Source organism: Mauremys reevesii, linkage group 7, assembly GCF_016161935.1.
Source record: "Mauremys reevesii isolate NIE-2019 linkage group 7, ASM1616193v1, whole genome shotgun sequence".
NCBI classification, from domain to species: Eukaryota; Metazoa; Chordata; order Testudines; family Geoemydidae; genus Mauremys; species Mauremys reevesii.
The window spans coordinates 117,321,908-117,348,088 of record NC_052629.1 but is presented as its reverse complement, the minus strand read 5'-3'; the positions used below and the strand labels follow the sequence as shown (position 1 = coordinate 117,348,088).

The following is a 26,181-nucleotide window of genomic DNA, read 5'->3' as shown; positions in this document are numbered from 1 at the left end:
TTGACCTTCCAGAGACAGATTTGGGCTGAAAGTATCTCCTGATGCACATTTGAGCACTTTGTTTCTAATTTAGTGAAGATCCATTACAACTTTGGATGAAACACATCATGTTTTTCATTTGGCTTCATCTGCCAGCATTAATTAGGCAACAGTTAAAGGCTTGCTGCTGTGTCCATTGGGAATATGTGATAACTTAAAGACTCAATTTCCCTGTTGAGCTGATGGATTGTGGATGCTCTGAGTCTGTCCTGGTCAGTTAAACTATTAACATTAAATCTGTGAAATACTGGAGTGGAAGGGGCAGTAGCACAAAATACAGAGCCTTAGATTAAGATGTTTTCTGCTGCTCCGTTTTGCTGGAGAACTGCTCCCATCAATTAGGGCCAAATTCTCTCACCCCCTGTGTAAAGGCTGAGTAAACAGGCTTAGCACGGAAGAGATACAATCTACATAGAAGCTGGTAGAGATGAAATTGCCTGTCCCAGTCTGGAGATATGGTGCACAGCAGCCTTTGGGCTGTAGTGGCCATGGTATGCGACACTACTGGCACTGCAGTTTGGCCAGTGGAGCCATGTCGTTTATGGACCTCCCCCTCGCTATGACAGAAAGCTATCCCGGAGCAGTGCTCTGTGGTATGCAGAGGTATGGAACACACATACACTAGTCCCACCCTGCGTTGCCTCTCTTTGCTCTCTCAGTGAAAATGCAGCAGAAATGCATCTAAGTGTAGATGAAAGCACAGGCCTGGGAGTCAGGCTTTTTGAGTTCTATTGCTTGCTCTACCACTAACTTCCTGGGTAACCTTAGGCAAGATGTCTCTCTGTGCACCTGTTTCCTGTTCTGTAAAATTGGGGCATTAATGCTTCCCTATCTCAGGGAGGACTTGATTGGTGTTACCAGGGTTTCTGATTCTGGCCTGCATATTTATACCTGCCTTTGGAAATTTCCATTACATGCATCTGACGAAGTAGATATTCACCCATGAAAGCTTAATGCTCCAATACATCTGTTAGTCTATAAGGTGCCACAGGACTCTTTGTTGCTTTTTTGAGATCCTTGAGTGGAAGGTGCTATACAAATGCAAGTACCTGAAGAAGAGCTTGTGCGGGCTCAAAAGTTTGTCTCTCTCACCAACAGAAGTTGGTCCAATAAAAGATATTAACTCACCACTTTGTCTCATAAAACTATGAGACATTTTTGTGAAGGCGGAAGGGAAGGAGCATGTATATATGTGCAAGGGGAGGCAAAACTTGTGCCTTAATTTTAAATTCCCTTGATACACTCTGATCACTCTTTTACCTCCTGAAGAATTTGCGGAGAAAGCTCCAAGACTGTTAAATTATACACTGTTGGATGGCAAGCATTGCACTGAACACTGTCAGGGTTTCACCCTGACCATTTGGTTAAAATTTTACTGATATTAAATCTACAATACTGTGAGCCTTTCACATTCAGGTATTAATTTTAAACACTTTTCTATAAACAAGAGACATTCCTGGATGGACTTGATGTCCGTCCATCTCTCTAGTCACTTCCTGGAGCTTTTCCAAATTGCTTTTTGACATTAGTGTCACCCAGAGTAAATAGCATCACCCACAGAAGTATAAAGGGAAGGGTGAACAAATGATTCATGATTTAAAACAGGAGAGAGAAGTTTTGCTTTTCCGTGACATGTTAAAACAGTCAGATCCTTTAAGGATCCTATCAGTCCACCTGTCTTAATCAAAAACCTCTTTGTATATATAATGAAAGTATAAAACCTTGTAACCCCAAAGAGCTGAGATGGTTTTATACATAAGGAACTAAGACCCAGATCCTTAAGGATTTTATGTGCCTAGCTCCCACTGAGTTTTGCAGATGAACAGTGCTGTATAACAGCAAGGTACTAGTGTGAGTAATGGTTGCTCAGTCTGACCCCTAAACTTTGGGCCCAAATTGGCTTAACAAGGTAGCTTCACCAGAGTGATAATTGAGAAGTGACGTACAAAGATTCAGTCACAGTTGTGCTAGAGGAGGCAAAGGTGTACGGTAACTCTAGGAGGGGCCAGATCTATTCTAGCTGAGGAGGACAGAGTCAGGCACCAGGCCTCCAGGGGCCTGTGGCAGGAGAGCCCGAGGGAGAAACCCCTAGATGGGCCAGGAGGAAACACTGACCAATCAGGAGACAGCAGGTTGGTTAAAAAGGCTTGTCGGCTTCTTCTGAGTGGCAGAGCTGGGGAAGACTGGGATAGACTCAAGTGCCTCAGAGCTAGGCCAGAACCTGGTCAGGGCCTTGCCTTCAAGCTGTCTTTGTAGTTTTGTTTTTATTTTAAGGTGCAGACAGCCAAGCTCTGAGTTTGTTATTTTGTGAGCTCTCTGTTTAGAGACTGACTCTGAGCTTACAGCTCAGCCCACCCTATTTCAAGCAGGCCTCCCCAAACCTACAGACTAAGGCAAGGAATGCCTGCAGTACCAAGCTCAGTCCCAAGGGGTCACTACAGAGCAGCCCCACCTGCCCCATGAGATCGAAAGGTGTGTTGCCAGAGTAAGGGAGATACATCAGATCAGTCCTGGCAAGTAACCTAACGTGGCAAAACTTGTCCATTTTGAAATTTTAAATCAGCTACTAAGCTACTACAACAGGCATGAATGGAAAAGCAGGAAGAGAAAGAAAAGGGGAGAAATTAACTACAAGACAGCAAGTGACCAAATGGCTGACAATATTATACTGTAAACAGCAATATCTGGCAAAGGCTAATTAATAGCTTTAGATATTGTTTTTATTTCTATAGAAGCCTTCCTTGATTTATCTTACTGGATCAAATATTTTCCAAGCTATTCTGTCTTACCAATGCTGCCCAAGGTAATCAGAATTCTTCTGGCAGAAGTACAATGTAATGAAATGGCAAATATTGCATTACGAACCCCTGTAATGGAAGTAAACATCTTTCTCTTGTGCAAGCAGAAAGCAATAATAGCACAGAATTTCCCCCTAGGAATAGCTCACCCTCTTGCAATGCAAAGTGTTTTTAAAGCATTCAGTTGATCTCAAGGGTTTTTTTGTTGCACAATATACATAAATCAGACACTTAGCTGAGTTTGTATATCTGTTTAATATTGGTTATTTTAATTCATTCATAATTAAGAAAAAATGATTCTCACCATTTTGAAGAACACAAACCTTATTGTGTTTTAGAAAAGTAAATAGATTTGCAGCATGTTCACAAAATATAGCGTCTGATCCAGCTCCCGTTGAATTTGGTGGAAAAACTCTAATTCACTTCAATTGGAGATGGATTAGGGTAAATTTTTTGGAAGACTTTAATTGCCTAAGTCACTTTTGAAAAGGGGATTTAGGGTCCTAAATCACTTAGGAACTTTTGAAAATTATACTGGGTCCTTTAGTTTCATGATTACCATTGGCTGCCATATAGTCAAAGGAGCTTTTTTCTGTAACCACATGTGAAATCTTTGTACCAGTCAATTAATCATCATTTTGCCTTTGGAGGTAGGTAACATTGATTTAGTTGGGGATTGGTCCTGCTTTGAGCAGGGAGTTGGACTAGATGACCTCCTGAGGTCGCTTCCAACCCTGATATTCTATGATTCTATGAACATAGCAGGGATATTCCCAGTGTTACTTATACTTAGTATAGGTGATCCCACCAGCACCACTGTAACATTTATCCCTTGTCACAACTTTACTGATGACCATTGTACAGAATTACCAGGACAATCTGCCCATAAGGGGGGTCACATAGGCTTGTTACAAACACTTATAGTAATAACTATTTCAGGCAACACCACCATGAAGTTCAATGTAAAAGTGGATGGATGAGGTCCTCCTGGTTACAAAACTGAGGAAATGGCATTTTTATGTGTCATATTCCAATGCTACTGTCCTTAGACAGAGTGATCTGTCATGTATTGACATAAATTGGAATAAGATTGTAAAAATGCTAGTTTCCCCATTTGGCTTTCTCAGAAATATGGGCTGTACCTCCTCGGAGTAGAGAGTGTTTAAAACATTTAAATAAAATCAATAACACGACACTATAGGCGAGGGAGACAGTAAGATCGGTATTTTAACATGATATTCGTTAGTTACCTTCTGATGTCAAGTTGCTGAACTTCTCCTTGGTAAGAGAACCTTATTAGAGACTACTAATCTGCCAGCCCTCTTAGCTTTTGGGTCATCTGCAATGTCATTAGTATTCTACTCTTGCCTAGAAACCAAAGGAGCAATGTAATTAAAATGCAATGTGACAATGCATGTCAGATAAAAAGGGTCCCTTCTGCACAAAATCTTTGCTAAACTCATGTGCATTTCTTTGTTTATCACTTACTTATGTTGCTATCTAACATTAATATTAATAAAACTAATATTTAAAAAAGGAGGTCAGAACTTTTGCAATGTGCTACGCCAATCATATTTTAATTATTTTTCTGGTCATTAATGCCCTATGCTATTGGTCGTCCCATTCTCATAAAGATAAAGGAAATCATCTAGCTATTAGTTACATTTAGGGACTGGATGCCTTGTGTCCTGAGCACATGTGTGGCCCAGTGCACCTGGTCCTACTGGAGCCCTTTAAAGAAATTGCTGTGAAGTAAAGGAAACAGGAGTCATGGAGTGACAGTCATTTAACCAGCCAGAGTATACAAGGAGAGCCGATAGCTCAGTTAAAAGAGAGACTCTGAGTGAGTGTGAGGTTTGCCCTAGTTTCCATGCACACGGTCTGGGGAAGGAGATGAGCAGGAGCGACTGCTGAGACCCTGGATAGAGGGTCTATCTACTGGGGAAGCTGGAGGAAGGCTTGTAGAGCACTGGTCTCCAACCTTTTTACGCACAAGATGACTTTTTGATTTTATATCAGTCCAGGATCTACCCTGCCCCTTCCCCAAGGCCCCGCCCTGCTCACTCCATTCCCCCCTCCCTCCTTCGCTCACTCTCCCCCTCCCGCACTCACTTTCACTGGGCTGGGGCAGGGGGTGCGGTGTGGGAGGGGGTGTAGGCTCTGGCCGAGGGGTTTGGAGTGTGGGAGAGGGCTCTGGGCTGAGCCTGGGGCAGGAGATTGAGGTGCAGGAGTGAGGGGTGCAAGCTCTGGGAAGGAGTTTGGGTGCAGGGGTCATATGGTCACACTGCACCTAATCTCATAGAAACCACTGGACAGTTCATGAGTTTTACTTTTTATTAGTGTCATTTGTGGTTTAGAGATCCAAAATCCTTCAGGGATTGTCACAAACCAGTGTCACATTCTCAACGGTGGGGTGTGCATTGGCTGAGCCTGGGGCAGGGGCTTGGGGTGCAGGAGTGAGGGGTGCAGGCTCTGGGAGGGAGTTTGGGTGCAGGAGGGGGGTGCAAGATGCAGGTTCAGGGAGGTGGTTACCACTCCACATGATCGGCAGAAAATCTTCTTATGCTGTCTCCATTGGAAATTTGCCGTGTTTCCATGTTTATAACTGTAAAGCATATTAATAAATGATGATGTAGCTGAGTGATCACATTTTTAAATGCTGCTCTTGCAGCTACTGTGCTGGCACTCACCAGACCTGGGGTTGGTTCCTGGCTCTGTCAGACTCCCTTTGTGATCTTAGGATTTTCAAAGGAGTCTAAGGGAGTTATGCTGGCAACTGAATTTCAATGGGAGTTGGGTGCCTAACTCCCTTTAAAGTCCCTGCTTTAATCTTTCGGGTCCCAAATCAAGACAGCAGATAAGCATGTATTTAAACCCATCCCTGTTCAACACAGCACATGTCTAACTTTCATGGAATATGAGCATGTATTTAAATGCTGACCTGAATAGTGATGTGTCCCTGAATCAGAGCCTAAGCACTTCAATTTCTAATATGTAAAATCGGGATGATAGTAATTTCCTACTTCACTGAGGAATCGTGAAGATATAGTCACACATGATTGTGAGATGCTCAGATCTGGCAGTACTGGGGACCCTTATAAGTACCCTAGATTAACCTAGTTTTCTTCCAGGGCACAGATCATAGATCAGACATCTGTAGAACACTTAGAACTGGGGATCTGCCTGAATAGAAAAAGCAGATTCAGGACACTAATGTTTTGCTCTTTCCTTTAAGGGCATGATTGTTGAGAGGGATATTTCATAACAAACAGTGGAGTGGTGATTACCTGTATCAGATCACAATATGCCAGGCATGGGAAGTCATAGAGGTTATGAATGATTACTGACAAGACTCCTGAACTCATGTGAGGCTTTTAAAAAACTCACAAAGACCTACCAGTTTGAAGACATCATCTCCTTGCCAAAATACCCACAGACTAATGGGATGGCAATAAGAGCAAGTAAGACAATGACTAATCTCCTAAAGACAGCACAACGTGATAAATATTCATCTCCAGACCTATTGGATATTAGAAATATACTAACAGAAGAATTGCTAATGGACCGACGGACATTAACTTTCTTTCCCAACACCTTAGAAACTCTAACCTAAGCAAATACTAGACTTAAACGTCACTGGAAGAAAGGCAAAATCACAATAATATTACTAAGACAGACATAAAACTACCACCCACACTTATAGTGTGGTAGCTAGAATCCCAGAGACTAGACAACCAGCTGGAAGCCAGCAAGAGTTGTTACCACTCTAGCAGAGCCTAGATTTAGAGTGTGGAAATAGTCAGAGATACCAGAGAAATGACTGAGATTTAATTGAACACTTGATTCCTGTTGCTACAGGTGCGAAAGGTGAAAACTCCATTAATGAAGAAGCAGATGAGGGAACAAAAGCCTTGGGATCAGTGCCAGCAGAATCATCACAGGTAATAGTGATGACTCACCATGTGCATAGATGGACAGAACCAATAAAACCCAGGTTGCCCAAATGCAAGCCACAACACAATCACTGTCTTGGGTGGGATGGACAGACACAAGGATCTAGCATCTAATTTCCAATGGAGATACTGCTTCCTTTGAGTAGAGAAACTGGGACCTGAGGACAAAATATCTTTGGGGTCCAAAAAGGTCTGCACTACCTGCAAAGTTATTGTGTCTGTGATGTTAATTCTCAGACAGCACATGCTTATAACCCAGAAATAAAGAAGCTACAGAGGGAGATTGCAAGGATAGGGCTCCTGTTGCTAGTTGTGCATGACTATGCTAATGCATGTTTTGTGCCTCTGAGTGTCTTCACTATGAACAAGAGATCTAACTTGTTGCATCCCAGCCCAGAATCCCCATAATATCAAGCACTGCAGCCACTCCACCTCTCATTCGCTCTACTCTGGGTCTTGCATTGGGAGGTAGTATAGGGCTGTTTATGCAGCGCCATGCTGTGTCTGCACAGGAGAAGTTCTCTTCTGGCCAGGGGTGGTGTACTAATGGCTCCTATAAACTGCCGGCGCAAGTGCCATAATCTATCCATCAGTGATTCTGGAAGCCTGGAGAGACGTCTATCTAGCTGAGTGATCATATGGTTAATTAGAAAGTGCCATGCCTTCTCTCCTGATAAAACTGATGCCCAGTTGCTTATTAAATTTCCCAGAGAGAAGCAAGGCAGACAGCCAGCAGGCTGCATAGCAATATGTAAAATGTTTTAGGCTAAGACCCAGAGCACAGAGCAGATTTTCGTAAATTCCAGCAAAACTGCATGGAACTCACTAATGTGTCTTGGAAGGATGATGTGAATACAAAAGATGAGCCGAGTAGATCCAGCTGGTATTCTAAGCCATGTTTCCAGGGAGAAGAGGAGTCTCAAACACAGCACTCATGCTGCGGAGCCAGCCCTTGAGGTACTAGCATGACTACATTAATAGCGTTGACTTAACTGTAAAAAGGAGATTGTGAACAATATGGTTAAGATTCTAGTTCTTTAACTCTTTGGGCCCTGGCCATCATATGAACCTTACAAATGTTACCAGGAGGCAAAGGACACTTTACCAAATCATAATGATGATTTCAAATATTACAGCTTCCTCAGTTCTGAGAAATCCTAGCCCAGGAACCTTGCTATCTGGCATCGTCAAACATGAGGTGTGACATGAGGATAATTTTCTTGTCCTATTGTTAACACAACCATTTATTTCTCAATCCCCTTCTCCTTGGGTCAAGGCCTGTTGAAATCAATGAGAACCTTTCCACTGATTCCAAAGGGCTTTGGATCAGGTCCTTAGTCTATGATATCCTTGAGCCACGAATTGTGCCTTCTACTCTTTAGAGAGCATCCATCTCACTGTGGGTGTTACTGGAAATAATTAATAACCTACACAGCATACATCAGTGCCACACTTTCTCAGTGTAGTGCTGGACATGACCCTGCCTTTGTAAATGTTAACATGGCAATTCCAAATAGATACCTTCATGATCACATATTTAACAATCAAAAATGTCTGCCACAGTTTTGTCAGGTAGATTTAGAAACTCCACAACATTAACAGCTTCCCTCAGAGCACCATCCTTGTCTCCATGGATGTCACCTTCCCATACACCAACATCCCTCACCATGACAGCATCACTGCCTGTCTCAAATACCTACAAGATAATGAACGATGCTTGGAAATCCATCCTAAACTCATCCATTTTCTCCTCACCCAAAACAACTTCACAAGTAACAACAAACACTTTGGCCAAACCATGGGAATAGCCAGGGGCACTAGGATGGCTCCCTAATATGCAAACCTCTTCCTGGCCACCTCAAGGAAGAATTTCTAGCAGACTGTGGCACAAAACCAAGGATATACCTGAGATACATCAATGATATTTTAATCCTTTGGACAGATGAGCACCACAACTTCAACAGCCACCCCTCATTCATCAAACTCTCTCTAGAACACTCCCACAGAACCATCAAGTTCTTGGACACCACAATTAGTTTCAACAATGGAACCCTACAGATGACTATATACAAGAAATCCACAAATCACCTGTGATGGGATTCCTGCCCCACACTGGGGTGTCAGGTGTTAATTGAGCCCTAGGGAGGCTATGCAGGAGGCAGCCAATCACCGAAAGGCTTATAGGAGCAGCCAGTCAGGACCAGACAGCCCATATAAGAAGAGCTGTAGTACAGAGCAGGGGAAATCACTCCCTGGAACTTGAGGAGGGAGGAAGACTGGCTGTCTTGCAGCAAGCACCCTGGACAGAGCAGTGCTGCAGGCAGAGACCCAGGGAGCTAAAGGCAGCTCCTGGTGGACTGCAGGAATCTGCAGGCTGAGGCCCTGAGGCAAGGGCAAAGAGGGTGCTGGGCTACGGGGAAGTGGCCCAGGGAGGTCTACAGAGGAGTCAGAGAGGACACAGTAAGTGGCAGCCATCTACAGGATCCCTGGGCCAGGACCCAAAGTAGTGGGTGGGCCTGGGTCCCTCCTGCCCCCACTTGCCACTGAGGAAATGGCTGGACTGAGGGGCTGCGATACTGTGTCATGAAGGGGACGCCGCGGTCCTGCGAGTGACAGGGGTCCCTGGAGCAGAAGTGATGGTGGCAAGACATCACCAGAAAAGGGCACACTGGCACACAGAGCTAATCCCCCAGGACAGCCAGCAGGAGGCGCTGCAGTGGTGAGTCAAACCCCGTCACATCGCCATACTGACCTCCACAGATCCAGAAACCACCCAGATGCACCAAGAAGTGTGTCATCTACAGCTAGGAACTCAGATACCACAGAATTTACTCTGAAGAGAAAGTCTGGGATACACACATAAACACTCTTAAAACCACCTTCACTAAACAAGGACACTCCATCAGAGAAGTAGGATCAGTGGTTTAAGCATTGGCCTGTTAAACCCAGGGTTGTGAGCTCAATCCTTGAGGGGGCCACTTAGGGATCTGGGGCAAAAATCAGTACTTGGTCCTGCTAGTGAAGGCAGGGGGCTGAACTCAATGACCTTTCAAGGTCCCTTCTAGTTCTAGGAGATGGGTATATCTCCAATTATTATTATTATCACTTAATAGAATGGTCACTCAAATAATCTGGAAGAACCTTCTTCAATACAGAAAAAAATCCACTGACTGCACACATGCCTAGTTGTCACCTCCTGTCCCACACTAGGACCCCATGGGGTATCATCAAATAATTAAAACCCATACTTGATGGGAGGCCACAGCCTGAAAGAAACCTTCAGGCCCTCTTCTGGCCTTTAAACAACCCCCTAACCTCACCCAGCTCATCAATAGAAGCAAGCTCCACACAGACCAGGACATACCAACTCAAAGCAGCATCAGACCCTGTCAGAACAACAGATGCAAATCCTGAAGACATATCTCTACTGTCATGACAATCAACTCCCAACAACAAACCCTCAAAATCCCTGGGTCCTACACATGCCTATCACAACATGTGGTATACCTCATCCAGTGCATCAAGTGTCCCAACAACAACTGTGTGAATTAAACTAGACAGTCACTATGCTCTTGAATGAACTCACACAGAAAAATGACAAAAGGCAACCTATCACCCATGGGCAAACACTTTTCACAAAGTGATCACACCATATCTGACCTCTCATCCTCAAAGGAAACCTGCACAACGCTTTCAAAAGATGATCCTGGAAACTTAAATCCACAACTCTACTAGATACTAAAACCAATGAACTTTACAGAGACACTGGTTTATGGTTCATTACAACAATTTGTGACACACCCTACTGTCTGCTAACCCTTAATTGCCCACTTTATTTTAACTGGGCTCCTACTGCATATGTGAACCTCTTATGCTTAACCATCTGTTCCACCTTGTATTTAGCTTGGACACTCTGGTACCTTCTCCAGAACTGAGGAAAACCTCTGTAAAGCTCAAAAGCTTGTCCCTTCCACCAACAGAAGTTGGTTCTATAAAATATATTTCTTTACCTACCTTGTCTCTCTCATATGTGTCAGTCAGTTTATTTCAGTGACACTGCCTAAGATAATTGCAGATGTCTGGATGTGTACTATGTCTTATCTTTCTTGGTAAAAATCACTGTCTTCTGGTTATTTAATATTTTCCAGGATGAATGGCAGGACATTAGGACTCTTTAGAAGTGGCATCCATAGTGGTGTTGTAACCATTAATAGGTTTGTACTATGCTCCTCACAGCTGACTGCCAGGAGGTTTCATCTTGCAGAGTGCTGAGCCCCTTATCTTCCATCGTACTCAGGGAATTCTCCCATTGATCTAAGTGAACTATTGGCAATAAAGCTCTGTGGATGATCTCTTCTCCCTGACAGAGCAGAAATCCTTCCTCCGTCATAAGTACTGAAGGCATCTTTGTTAAATGTAAGACGTAACATTAACTCTCTCTACTGCTTTTCGTAATATAGTTCAGTACGATTTTACAAACAATAGTTTTGCGGACTTAAACTTGGTGTCAACATCACAAAACTCATCAATTATATACACACACGACCAGACATCCTGATATTATTGGGACCATGACCATCCCAATATTAGGGGCTTTGTCTTATATAGGACTCTATTCTTTTCCACCCTCACCCCGAGTCCCAATTTTTCACACTTGCTATCTGGTCTCCCTAACACACCCCTACCTCCTGCGACTCAGAATGGAATAACACATACCAGCTGTATTTAGAATCTATGTGGATTTAGACTGTTAAAATATAGGCCAAACTCAGGAAATTACCTTGCTAACAGCTCATTGACTATTTCGATATATGGTATTTATCACTGTTGCTACAAACGAATTCATGGGAAATTTAATTAAGTTCTCAAGAAGAAACAAATGGCTTTTTATCTATTAAGCACATTGGCCAAGTTTATTTCTGGCATATTTCCTTGTCGCATAAAGGTTTTCGGTACATTATTTGCCCCTGAATAATCTTGTTACTAAATTAAGCCTGAGGTCTACATTAGCTCACTGTGTACCATAGAAAATGTTGATAACTTCAATGCACTAGCGATGCATTAAATATTGAAAAGCCCTGGTTCTCAAATAACACTTGCGGAGAGATATTTATTTATTTATTCCCCCCCGTGGATCTTCTACATCCTGAAACAGATGTATCCAAATTATGCAGTCAGCAACAAGCATCTGGGCAGCTTCTCCTGTCCAGGATGTATACAAACGTTCTTGGAAAGAAATTTCTGAAATAAAGAATGGAACAAATAACAATAACTATCAATAAGACAGAGCAAGATGAGACAATCAGTTGGCAGTAGAATGCACATTTTCCCCTTATCCAACACAGTGATGTGTCAAAAGGCATCATACAAGATGCAGGATAGGATGGACTTATTTTGACAAACTATTGGCTTCTCTCTGTTGCTTGTTTAGGCAGGGATAGAATACAGCCATGAATCTAGAAGAGTTTAGTTATATGGGAAAGACAAGCAATAGTGATATCTAATGCATTTTAATAAATCTTTATGCATATGCATACAATATATAATCTTACTGGAAGAGATAAGAGGTAAATTTAGTTTAGTAATATATATTGAGATGGCACTGAACGCACAGGAAATATTACTGCCCAGTTCCAATGTGGGCCAGCAACTTCCTGTTCCTTTGATTATACAAACTAAGCCCTAATATTGCCAGCTGTTCCACATGGGGAAAGGTCCTCCACTGATTTCACTGGAGTTCCACATGGGCCATAGGTTTCAGAGTGGTAGCCATGTTAGTCTGTATCAGCAAAAACAACGAGGAGTCCTTGTGGCACCTTAGAAACTAACACATTTATTTGGGCATAAGCTTTCATGGGTTAAAACCCACTTCATCAGATGCATGGAGTGGAAAATACAGTAGGAAGACATATAGACATAATACATGAAAATATGGTGGTTCCCTTACCAATTCTAACGAGACAATTCAATTAAAGTGGGCTATTGTCAACAGGAGGAAAAATCACTTTTGTAGTGGTAATCAGGGTGGCCCTTTTCAAACAGTTGACAAGAAGGTGTGAGTAACAGTAGGGTGAAAAATTAGCATGGGGAAATAGTTTTTAGTTTGTGTAATGACCCATCCACTCCCAGCCTTTATTCAGGCCTAATTTGATGTCCAGTTTGCAAATTAATTCCAGTTCTGCAGTTTCTCATTGGAAGCTGTTTTTGAAGTTTTTTTGGTTGAAGAATTGCCACTTTTAAGTCTGTAATTGAGTGTCCAAGGAGACTGAAGTGCTCTCCAACTGGTTTTTGAACGTTATAATTCTTGACATCTGATTTGTGTCCATTTATTCTTTTGCGTAGAGACTGTCCAGTCTGGCCAAAGTACATGGCAGAGGGGCATTGCTGGCACATGATGGCAGATATCACATTGGTAGATGTGCAGGTGAACAAGCCCCTGATGTTGTGACTGATATGACTAGATCCTATGATGATGTCCCTTGAATAGATATGTGGACAGAGTTAGCAATGGCCTTTGTTCCAAGGATAGGCTCCTGGGTTAGTGTTTTTGTTGTGTGGTGTGTAGTTGCTGGTGAGTATTTGCTTCAGGTTGGGGGGGCTGTCTGTAAGCAAGGACTGGCCTGTTTCCCAAGGTCTGTGAGAGTGAGGGATTGTCCTTCAGGATAGGTAGAGAGGAGAGGTTTTAGTTGGGGGCTGAAGGTCATGGCTAGTGGCGTTCTGTTACTTTCTTTGTTAGGACTGTCCTGTAGTAGGTGACTTCTGGGTACCTTTCTGGCTCTGTCAATCTGTTTCTTCACTTCAGCAGGCGTGTATTATAGTTTTAAGAACGCTTGATAGAGATCCTGTAGGTGTTTGTCTCTCTCTGAAGGATTGGAGCAAATGCAGTTGTATCTTAGAGGCATGTAGGTAAGTATAGGGGTAAGCAGGTTTCCAGTATAAGGTGGTGTTTATGTGACCATCACTTATTTGCACTGTAGTGTCCAGGAAGTGGATCTCTTGTGTGGACTGGTCCAGCTGAGGTTGATGGTGGGATGGAAATTGTTGAAATCCTGGTAGAATTTCTCAAGGGCTTCTTTTCCATGGGTCCAGATTACGAAGATGTCATCAATGTAGCGCAAATAGAGCAGGGGCATTGGGGTTGAGAGCTGAGGAAGTGTTGTTCTAAGTCAGCCATAAAAATGTTGGCATACTGTCACGCACAGAGAGATCAGCTTGCTGGATTGGGGCTTACTTTAGCACATCTTTACCCCCAAGTAAATGCTGTCCTGGCACATAAAGTGTTAAGGTTGTGTAAGGGATGGGAATTGGTCATTTCAGGGTATGGGCTGGGAGAAGAGGCACCTGATAATACTATGTATACTGCAACTGACACCTTTGGAACTACCCAGAAACTGAAGACATGATGACTGGACAGTGTCAGATACCTGTGTCCCTCACAGGCATTCTTCCCTGTAACACGAAAGTAGCAGCCTGCTTGGTAAGTGGAGTGTCTTGCTGTCGCTATATTAAACCAGCGTCCTGTGGCCTGTGTTGGTTGCTGCTGAGTTTCCAAGTGCAGTTTAAGGTGCTAGATTTGACTGATAAAACCCTAAATGACTTAGGTCCTTACTACCTGAGACCCTGTGTGAAACTGCCACAGCTGAGACTGGCAGAAGTGCTTGAGCTGAAGCCCTATTAGAGTAATAGAGGAGCTACTGGGTGGTATTTTTTTTATTGTTATTTTTAAGGCCTTGCTGAATTGGAATTCAGTCCCTACCCTGCACCCTTTTGGTCTAAAATAGCCCGAATCTAAAATAGACCTTTCAGAGACTTTGCATAGCTCATCCTTCTCCCCAGGCAGTTCAGAATGGGAGATGAAGGGGATGTCCTGCTGGACAAATGCACTGTATCACCAGGTCACATCATAATGTGATTATGTGTCAGGGGGTCTTAAAACATATTTCCAAACATCTAATGTTCTGCAAGTCCCTTACTGAATTTTGGACAGCCCTATTAAACTGAGAACTATCCTATAGAATCTGAGACATGTTATTTACTGAAAGCTAAGATTCCTTTTACAAATTCAGTAGCTCTTGTTAATTCCCAATGGATGTTCAATTGTTTTACTTCTTTGGTTTTTCTAACACAGATATGTGTTTCTGACCAATCTATTATTCATAATGAAACTGTTGCTTTGTGTGGTGAGGACTTCATGCTGAAGGATATTGACTTGGCGTAAATCTCATGGACATTTTAATTATTTCAGTTTGAGCTTGGATAAATGAGCCAAAAATCAGCTGTACAGCCTGTACTACAGTAGCTGCTTCATTCAAAACAAGGCCTTAAAATGAAGATAATGACACAACCAAAAAGATCAGGGCACAAAAAGGTTAATTCCTTGCAGAGAGGGAGCTCCTCTTATATTTCTGGACCGTTTAAGTCCTTGCTTTTTTAGGACAAAATAATCACCTATTTAAATGAGAAAGCGAACACATGGTAAAATCTCAGATTTTATCCTATGATTTGGAAAGTGCCATCCAACCCTGATTGTTAGGATAGCTCCCAGAATATTCAGTCATATGGAAGAAAATCCAACATTGTGCTACCCATAATCTGTCATACTTAATTACATTTATAATTACTTAGTCTGAAAATATTTTGTTTGATGTTCCTTTCTAATCACCACACTCTCCTGGTTATTTTACAGTTTGGTTGATATTTGCAAAACCATTTACTTTGAGCTGGAAAATCTTTTGGAAAGTGATTTAAATCTGTCAGGCTTTTTTGTTTGGTTGGTTGGTTAGTTTGTTTTTTTAACATGAAACCACTTTTAGATATTACTGATAGATTTTCTTGAGCTATATCAGGGGTCGGCAACCTTTCAGAAGTGGTGTGCTGAGTCTTCATTTATTCACTCTGATTTAAGGTTTTGCGTGCCAGTAACACATTCTGAAGTTTTTAGAAGATCTCTTTCTATGAATAAATCATATAGAACTAAACTATTGTTGTATGTAAAGTAAATAAGGTTTTTCACATGTTTAAGAAGCGTCATTTAAAATTAAATTAAAATGCAGAGCCCCCCAGACCGCTGGCCAGGACCTGGGCAGTGTGAGTGCCACTGAAAATCAACTCATGTCCTGCCTTTGGCATGCGTGCCATAGGTTGCCTACCCCTGAGCTATATCCTAAACTGGCAGGGTAGCCACGCTGAACTAATCTTTAGTCTGTGCTGCCCTCTGCTGCTAAGATCACCAAATGGCAATTATTTCCATGTATGTCATGTAGAAGATGAAATGTTTCTCACCTTTATATTTAGAACAGTGGTTCCTAAACTGTGGGGTGCAGCACACTTGATGGCTGGCTATGTTGTGATGGCTATTTCTCCTTTTTTGCATTAAAAGACAGCTAAAACTATATTAAATACTTTCCCACTATCTGTTCCCAAGTAAACAAAGGCTGTAGCTGACATATGGATGTCATTCAGTGACCCAAGTAGGCCAAGCAATCACAAATGGGAGGAAGGAGAGGTGTCTGCAGGACAATCACTCTCTTAAGTGACTGAACTATGAAAAGCTTGGAAGCCCTGGCATGGAACATATGTGGTGTTAGAAGTTAGGGGATCAGTCTTCTCTAATTTAAGGCAGTTGAAAGCTAGAGTCAAAGGCCAAATCTGGCCTTTCCCATTCTGAACTGCCTGGGAGGGAGTCTGGGCTAACTAAGGAATGCAGGATTTGGACCCTGATATGCAAACTAAGTCCCAAATCCTGCAAACATTTAGGGTACGTCTACACAGCACCTAAAACCCCCGCGGCTGTGAGTCTCAGCGATTGGGTCAACTGAGTCAGGCTTGTGGGGCTTGTGCTATGGGGCTAAAAATAGCCATGTGGCAGTTTTGGCTTGGACTGGAACCCATGCTCTGAAGCCTGGGGAGGGGGGAAGGTCTCAGAACCCCGAATCCAGCCCCAGCGGGAACATCTACATGGCTATTTTTAGCCTTGTAGTGTAAGTCCTGAATACAAATCAGTTGGCCTGGGCTCTGAGACTCAACTGCTGTATAGATGTAGCCTTAGACAAATTGAGCTAAGTGGAACTACTTGCTTGCTTAAAGATGAGCTTCGTTGAATGGAAATAGGCTTATGTGCATGTCAAAGCATATGTGCACTTGGTGTATCTTGTAGAATTGAGGCTTATCTACCTCTATGTACTCTTTATGGCACTTTTAGGGTGTGGGTGGGGTGGGATTGGGTCTGTGGGGTAAAGACATCTGCTACATCTAAAGAGAGAACTCAAAACCTCAGCACTGAGCATCCTAGAAAGTAGGGAAGTTCAGACATGAACCTCTGGATTTGTTAAGCTGTGGGCCCACTACAACTGAAGCCTCTAATGGCTCTTGAAATCGTTCTAAATTAGAAGAATGGCACTTTTGTATTTGAGTTGAAAGTCATTTTGAAGCCACTACACAACCCTGCTCTGCCCCATAACTGGCTGTTTTCATCCAGAAGAATAGAAAATTGAGCATTTCAATGAGGGCCAGACTCAAAGCCTATTGACTTCAAAAGCCTGATTTGACATCACTGGGCTTCGGCTCAGACCCTGTCCAGAGTAATCTGCACTTGAAATGACTATACCCAAACCCGTCTTTCAGTAAACACAACAGGATGCCACAGGAGTGAGATACCAATCATCCAACTATACACAGGCAATTTGGGAATGGAGCCTGCGTCTAATACCAACAAAAGCAAATGTGATGTGGAGATGTTGCCTTGGGAAAGAAATAGGGCCATTGGCATGAATGAGAGCTTCAGGAGCATGGCAAATCTTAAAAACTGCAGAGAGCTTTCTCCCTAAAGACCGTAAGAAGGAGAAATGTTAAAAAGGGGATGGGATGTGACAGAGATCCAAGTCCCACCTCTCCAAGAATAAACAGCGATAAATATCTGATGATGAATTGGACATGAATAGAGAGATGCTTTCTGTAAGGTCGCCAAGGTTCTCCTGCTCTCTGGCACACATTCTCTTTGATATGGATAACTCAGCTATTTTCTGTGGGAGCAGAGTGTGTGCAGTGTTTGGGTTACTCTGCTGCTACCAAACAGATGAAGTGCTTGTAGTAAACTATTCCCCCCACCCCACCGAATTGGCAGGTTGGCAGCCCCAAAGCTGAAGGCACTCAAATGCATTTGGCCCAAATCCATCTTGCATGTTGCCTGACATTGATAGTGGAGCAGATGAACATGAGTAAAGTCTCCACGGAACCCGCTTGTTTCAAGTGTTTTCCCCCAAAGCTTGCTCGGCAAACACACCTGTCAGCCTGGTTATTGTTTGGTGTTGCTCTTCCCCGTGGACTGTCCAGGAACAGTCTTTCCACTGAGTCTCCCCCATGAGAGGAGGGGCTAGTCTGAAAACTCGACCATATTGGGGTCTTGTTTCCTCCTCTCTCTGCAATAACTCTCATTCTAGGATTTTCTTCAGAAGCCAGTATTAGGCAGAAATGTTAGGTATATAGAGAGTATTGGGAATGTAGGATATCGTGGGGCATGACTTCATCAGATCCCAGAAGACAGGGTAGGTAAAGCCTACTAAGTACCAGAAGAGGAAAGTTCCAGCCCCTCCTCCCCCACCCCAGCCCCCTAAGGAAAATGACAACAAGAAGAAAGGGGTCTTTAAATGAGCTGTTCTTTTAACATTTAGAAAGATGTAGGAAATGAATGGCTGCGATAAGAGGGTGTGAGATTAAGTGTAGAATTCTGCCCTAACTTACCCTTCATGCAACCTCACTGATTTCAGGGCACAATTTTAGCCCATCATGTCCCTACACCACCTCCTTCTTGATCAGTCTCAGCAGGCTGGCTAGACACCTTAGCATGAGTACTCTGCCTTTCATATTTGGAAAGCTCCTAGTACATTGGGGGTGCTATCCAAAAACTCCTCATGTACACAATCCTCATGTTTACTTTTGTGGGCACTATAAGGAAGAGGAGCTAGTATGCTGACCTACTGTTACATCATCTTATTTAGCTTCAGCACCCTAAGCATGTGATTATTAGTAATCTGGTGAAAAATATAACAAACTTTGCTGACAAATAAAAAAGGAAGTTACAATAAATAAACTGCCCAGGAAGAAGGCAATAAAATTTCTCTGGTTGAAATCAGGACTCAGTTTAAAAACAAGTGGGTCCAAACCAGGAGGTATTTAACGTTTTCCTTAATAGGTTGTGCCATTAAAGTTTCACCAGCTGGAGGAAAGCAAAATGATCCCAATAAAAGAGCACATCATAAGACAAGACGTCTCGATGCGTAGTGTCACCTCATTGCTTCTGCCCACACAACTTCCCTTTCTCAAGTCACAATGTTAAGAGAGATTTTTTTTCCTTCGACTTTCTCAATAGGACATGGTGAGCTCATGAACAGGAGATTTGGCTCTGATTGATTTTGAAAATGTGAACACAATCAAGACTTAAGAACATAAGAACATAAGAAGGGCCGTACCGGGTCAGACCAAAGGTCCATCTAGCCCAGTATCTGTCTACCGACAGTGGCCAATGCCAGGTGCCCCAGAGGGAGTGAACCTAACAGGCAATGATCAAGTGATCTCTCTCCTGCCATCCATCTCCATCCTCTGACAAACAGAGGCTAGGGACACCATTCTTACCCATCCTGGCTAATAGCCATTTATGGACTTAGCCACCATGAATTTATCCAGTCCCCTTTTAAACATTGTTATAGTCCTAGCCTTCACAACCTCCTCAGGTAAGGAGTTCCACAAGTTGACTGTGCGCTGCGTGAAGAAGAACTTCCTTTTATTTGTTTTAAACCTGCTGCCTATTAATTTCATTTGGTGACCCCTAGTTCTTGTATTAGACTTGGTTTCCATCTTCATTTGTGCTTTCTTCAACATATTCCATTAAGTGAACCCCTTTGCTAAGCTAATCATTACCAGCTTTCACGTCTACTTACTGGAAAAGTTCTTACGCTGGGGGGCTGATCATGAAAAATACTGACCCCAGGAGTAATCCTTACTCATACGAGTAATCACACTGGCTTCACTGAATCCAAGGGAGATCAGCGGCTCACAGGATCTGGCTGAAAATTCTGAAATATTTTGTTTTGTATTGAAAATTGTGTGAAAGAAGAGAAGATAATGCTAACGGCCCAGAAGGAAGTTTATAGCAACAACCATATCTATATCTGCCTAGAATCTCCTCCATTCAAATAAAATAGCCCAAGCAGAACTTTCTACATCCAGTGAAGAAATGTGAGTCAGAGACTCTATGAAGTCCACTACAAACGTTGCAATGGCTGATCTATTACTGGGAGGCAGCCCAGAGGCAGTTAGGTACAAAACCCTAAGACAGAATTTGACAATGACAGATTATTTTAGGACAAAATTCCAAATAATTCCCCATAGAGCATGCGTCACCCCTAATTATTCTGATGTTCTTGCACCAATAGCAACCAAGTTCTTATGAAAACAAGCCACAGTTTCATAATCTATAATTTCTTATCCATGCTGACTCTGCACTATGGATTGATGTGATAAACAATGGTGCTTCCGTACCAGAGGGAGGGGGCACATTAGAAATGCCAGGATGGATAGGATATGAGTATGTCTATGATTATGTCATGGAGGTCATGGAAGTCACAGAATCTGTGACATTCTTTGCTTCAGTCCCAGGTGACAGACTCCTAAGGGGGCCTTCCTCAGGGTTCCAGCAATGGGCGACAGCCTCTCGGGGGGGAGGGGGGGAATGCCTCTGGTGGGCGGCTGGGGATGTCTCATTTTCTCTTTGCGAAATATGGTCACTCTGCAGCTCCCAGCTGCTGTGGGTGGAGGGGGGGCCCCCTTGCAGCTTCCAGCTGCCAAGGCAGAGGGGGAACCTCACAGCTCCCAGGCACCACTGTGGCGGGGAAAACCACGGAGCCGCAGCAGCAAAAGTCACAGACAGGTCATGGTTTCTTAGGGTGACCAGATGTCCCGATTTGATAGGGACAGTCCCGATTTTTGGGTCTCTTTCTTATATATAGGCTCCTATTACTGCCTCCCACCCCCACCCCCACCCCATCCCGATTTTTCACATTTGCTCTCTGGTCACCCTACGGTTTCTGTAAATGTTTGTTTATTGCCCGTGATCTGTCTGCGACTTTTACTAAAAAGAACCATGACAAAATCTTAGCCTTAGATATGAAGTATCACATCACTGATGTCTCAAAGTGAAAAATGAGGGCAGTTCAGTCTAAAATGACTAGAGAGGGAGCCAGAATAAACTTGACTCTGAAAGGAAATTCCCTAAAAGAATCTCTTAAAAACACTGGGAAAAAAAACAGAAATATAGAACTTCAATGCAAATCAGAACACTAAAATCAGGACAATAAAACTGAACTAAGACTACCCTAAAAGGAAATGTATATTAAGTTGAAGAAAATGAAAATCAAATAGCTAAACCACTAAGAAAGCCAACACACAACTCATAAAAACAGAAAAAACTATCAGAGAAATATCCAAATAAAACAAGTTTCACCACCTTCGGGCTCATTCCAATGTGTACATTCATGGCTTCCCAACCCACACACAATGGTAGAAGGTTCTGAATACTAGCTTCATGATAGGCTGACCCCATTCAGTAGAAAAGTCTGCTTGCCACAGAAGACAAAGTGCTGTTTTTTTAAAAACTCCAGTGGGGAGATGTAGGGTTGCCAAGAGATAGATACTTATTGAATGGAGTGCCCCTGCAAGTCTTGATTCTTGGCTTCTCCATATATGGCCGCACCCACCCTCCTGACGCAATGCAGTCTGTAGGTATTACGCCAGCTCTACAGCTGTGGGGAGAGGGTGGACTAAACGCTCTGAAACTAATATTACAAGCCCTTACGGAGCTTGAGAGCTCAGAAACAAGTTGGGAATTTGGGAAACGGAAAACTTAAGCTGTGATGGTAGGAAATCTTGTTCTCTATCCGTCGTCCAGCTGCATCTGGAGGTGGGGAAGGTTGTGCCCTGCATTATTGTGGTGTTCTTGGAGGTTGCCAATCCCACATTACTTATGTTTGGAGGTTCTCCAGTGTTAAAATCCAGAGGGACATCTCTCCTCCTCAATGTCCTTATTTTGGTGAGGTAAGTAACCTTTCAGAAACACGGTGTTCTAATTCCCTCTGCCTGGTCTTGAAATAGCGCTATGAGCCAGTGAGGTCCCATTTGGGGGCCCATTTAGTTTGGGGCCCATTTAAAAATTCTTCCCAGGTTCACTGACTGTTCATCCTGCCCTTGGTGGAAGCTTCTACAGTGAGCCCCGTGAAGTCACACTTGGGAGCCCCACTGCTGCAGGTATACAGAGATTGGCTATGACTCCACCCCGGGGAAGTCCATTGATGCTAAAGGGAGACATCTCCCCCACCCTCTAAGAATATAAAGCAGTCTCATGCAAGCCTTTAGGGACCAGAAGCTACGAGCGTGATAGAATCATAGAAATGTAGGACTGGAAGGGACTTTGAAAAGTCATCAAGTCCAGCCCCCTGCGCTGTGGCAGGACTAAGTAAACCTAGACCGTCCCTGACAGGTGTTTGTCCAACTTGTTTTTAAAAGCTTCCAGTGATGGGGACGCCATGACCACCCTGGGAAGCCTATTCCAGAGCTTAACTAACCGTATAGTTAGAAAGTTTTTCCTAATGTCTAATCTAAATCACCCTTACAGCAGATTAAGCCCATCACTCCTTGTCCTGCGTTTAGTGGACATGAAGAACAACTGATCACAGTCTTCTTTATAACAGCCCTTAACATATTGGAAGGCTGTTATCAGGTCACCCCTCAGTCTTCTTTTCTCAAACCTAAACATGCCCAGTTTTTTCAGCCTTTCCTCACAGGTCAGGTTTTCTAAACCTTTGATTGTTTTTGTTGCTCTTCTCTGGACTCTTTCCAATTTGTCCACAGCCTTCCTAAATTGTGGTGCCCCGAATTGGACACAGTATTCCAGCTGGGGCCTCACAGGGACAGTTATCTCCTATGTCTTACATACAACACTCCTGTGTCTTAAATTTCACCCTCCCTTTTCCAGCTGAGGCGAATTGGCCTCATCCCCCTGCCTGACCTTGGAATACACTCAGATCTTCAACGAGGCATCGTGAACAGCTATTGGTGGGTCAGCAGGCTTGGCCTATTTACAGCATATGTCAGAATGTTCTTTAGCTTCCCTACTGGAAATTCCTATTGACCCCCTCAGAATTCTTCACCTGGTCTGTTCTATGTTGCATTAGTAATGGAGAGAGAGTTGGTTTCAGAAACAGTAGCCCTTGGATCTGGTAGATTGATAGACCCATTCTAAAACCTAGTAGTCAACTGGATCCAACTGGAAACACTTGTTTGAATATTTTTCAAGTGGAATTTTAAGTTATCTTTGTTATTTATGTAAAGTAAAGGACAGGAAGAAAGCAAACAGCAATATCTTCATAGTCTTCAGGACTCTATAATATGGACAAGGCATTACAGGTTCAACCTAACATAACATGCTCCCCTCCCCTCCCAGTGCTTTGTCCAGAGGCGTCTTTGAATAGCATGTGATCTTACATACCATATGGGCTGCAATCCCAGCAAGTAAAATTGACTGTGAATTTCCTTGCTTCTGTATTCTTGTACCACAGCTATATGGGGATTTGAGGAAGTCAATGCACAGTGAAATGGGTACAGTATTCTATTGTCTATGGAAGAGACTAATGTGTCTTAAATGACTGCGTGTAGGATAGACTGTAAATAACACATCCAAGCACTTACATTTAACGTGTGTTTGTTTACTATTATAATGCAATTGCATATAAAAATCCACTCCAGATTTTAAGTGAAGAAAATTGTAGTTGTCTTTTTTCGACTCTTTGGTTATTACTAAAAAGCACTTTAATTTATCCAAATAATGCCATAGCAAGAATGATGCATCAATGTAAGGGATATGTGGTGGAGGTGGTGGGGAGATATCTAGAGCGATCTGATACTTCTGCTGAAACAGTTTAATGTTTGGTGGTTTAAAGTGCTCTGCAAGGGATAAGACATTTAAAAATAAAGCTGAAATAATGTCTATAAAGTTCAAGCTCTAGGGCAGAGGTAGTCAATTATTTTTTGTCAAGGTCCAAATTTCTTGGGCATGGTCCAGTCAAGGTCCAGACTCCAGAGAAAATCATTAAAAAATTAACAATAATATAATAATAATAGTAATAATTAATAAGGAAATTAAAAGATTTTGGGGTCCATTCAAAAGCGTCTGGTGGTCCGGATTTGACCCGTGGTCCACTCACTGACTACCCTTGGTCGAAGGGGTGTATTTGATCCTATACAATTTGCTCTGATTAACTGCAGATGGAAGCACTCCAGTTCACCTTCCTACAGAGTGACATTGCAGAATAAGCTGCTGGCGTCAAACCGTGTCACATGAATTATATTTAAACAGGGTAATATCTGGCAATGAGGACTGCAAGCCTCCTGATCAAAAATTCAGCATAAAGAGGAAATGCAGTGGTTTTGTTGTGTCCCGACTGTCTTTTAAAAACCCCCCAGAGACTAAGACTCAAGAACAAACTATTTCTTTAATAAGTGCTGCACACGCTTTCCAGTGTTCGCACTTTGCAATGATCTCAGAAAGAATCTCCCCTGGGTTCTTTAGTGGGGTTTAAACTGAATTTATAGTCAGCATAGGACTATGAGCCTAATTCTGGCAAAAACCTCACTGACTTAAAAGGGAGCAGGACTGGCCCTATGGTTCCCATTCAGTAAAGCATTTAAGCAAGTGTTTAACTGTAAAGTTCATTGAAACCGCTGAAACCATATGCTTAATGTTTGGCTGAATAGGGATGGGCTGCTCATTTGGGGCCAATAAGAATAATATTGTGGGCTTCCATGATTGTTTTCATTCAGTGATTTCCATCACATGTACTGAGAGATTTATTTTTTTCTGTCAGCTTCACTAAGCTGTCCTAGGATCTGAAGTCCACCACTGTGGTGCCACGTTATGCCATGGTTATTAATGAAAAATTGGTAATCAGCTTTGTTGATGATTTTTGTTGGTGATGCAGGAGCCAGAAAAGAATTCTGCTCAGTCATCATTAATGGCCCTAGGTGCTACAGTTATACAAGTAACTAATAAGCATAGTTTGTTTCTCCACTATACTAAGAAAGGTGCCATTTTTACATAGTTACATTTTCTGACTATAACTACATTATTAAAGGAAAATACCATGGTGGGTTTGTGTGTGTGTGTCTGTGTGTGTGTGTGTGTGTTTTATCATTTTCAGGTAGAAAAGTGATGTTGCCAACACTTTTCCTCTGTGAACGGCCCATGGAGGAATAGAGTGAAAAGTTCTGATTATTTGCTGCGTGTCTTATGATGAATTTTTGCTACAAGTCAATGAAAATATTGAGAACACAGATGTGAAACCAACATTGTTTTCTGAATACCAAGAAGTGCTAGCTACAGCAGATTTTGCTAAGTATGGATCATGCATAGAATTTATTTTATTTTCTACTGGTCTAAAGTTTGACATAATCTCTCCAGGACCTCTTCAGCAGCCTCATAAAGGAATAACCACTAAGCCTGTTACACACAGTGTGCACATTGTGGAGGAGGGGAGCATAGGCAATGAATTTGCAGTCCTGTTTCACACTGTAAGTAGCTGGTAAAAGGAAAACACGAGGGTGGGAAGAGGGAGGGAAAAGGCTGCACCTGGATTCAGCATCTTATTATGGAAATGGCTTTTGTATATTTTCTCTGGTCTCCAGCACTCATACTCATTCACTCTTTTATCCTGTCCTGCCATGTTCATGGTGCTAACATCTTGGAGAGCAGACAGCATAAACTCCAACACTTTCTTCACTCCTGTAGCTCCTCAAAGAGGAAGATAATTCATGTTATCCAACATATGCAAACAAGCTACCAAATCAAACAATCCAGGCCATTCCAGGCATTTGTCTCATTTTCACATGCTGTCACATCAAAAGGGGTGTGGAATGTTAAGTTATACATGCACTTATTTATTTTATTCATTCAGCGATTTAAAATCTTGTTTATTATTTTGAACTTTTAAATAAACAAAGATGCTGGTTTTCTATGACTATCACCAGTAATGAAACACAAGGGATGGCGCACAGGACATATACAATCTAGCCAAAGAACTGCTCCTAAGTAGAAGTCTTTTCAAAGATTTCACTGAAAACATCTTTGGTTCTTCATCCAAAACTGTTCTGGAGCAGGTCTCACCTTCTGCACACAGATTTTCAGGTACAGATTTAGACCTAAGTGTTGTTGGTGTTAAAATGACACAGTTTATCATGAAAGCTAAGAATAAATCATTTGAGAAAAGAACTCCATAGGGTGATTGGGATAAACCTGATTCAGCTGGCTGCTGTTGGCATGTGGCTATCAGGCAGCAGACCAACCAGCT

General features: G+C 42.6%; 1 protein-coding gene across 1 annotated transcript in view; it reads left to right on the top strand.

The window, feature by feature from the left end:
* The first annotated feature begins 6,756 nt into the window (after positions 1-6,756).
* Positions 6,757-26,181, top strand: part of MITF (melanocyte inducing transcription factor) — a 186,017-nt gene continuing 166,592 nt past the window's right edge. The window contains exon 1 of the mRNA XM_039481339.1: positions 6,757-6,778. The gene's annotated coding sequence lies outside the window, so the exon portion shown is untranslated. The remainder of the gene's footprint in view (positions 6,779-26,181) is intronic.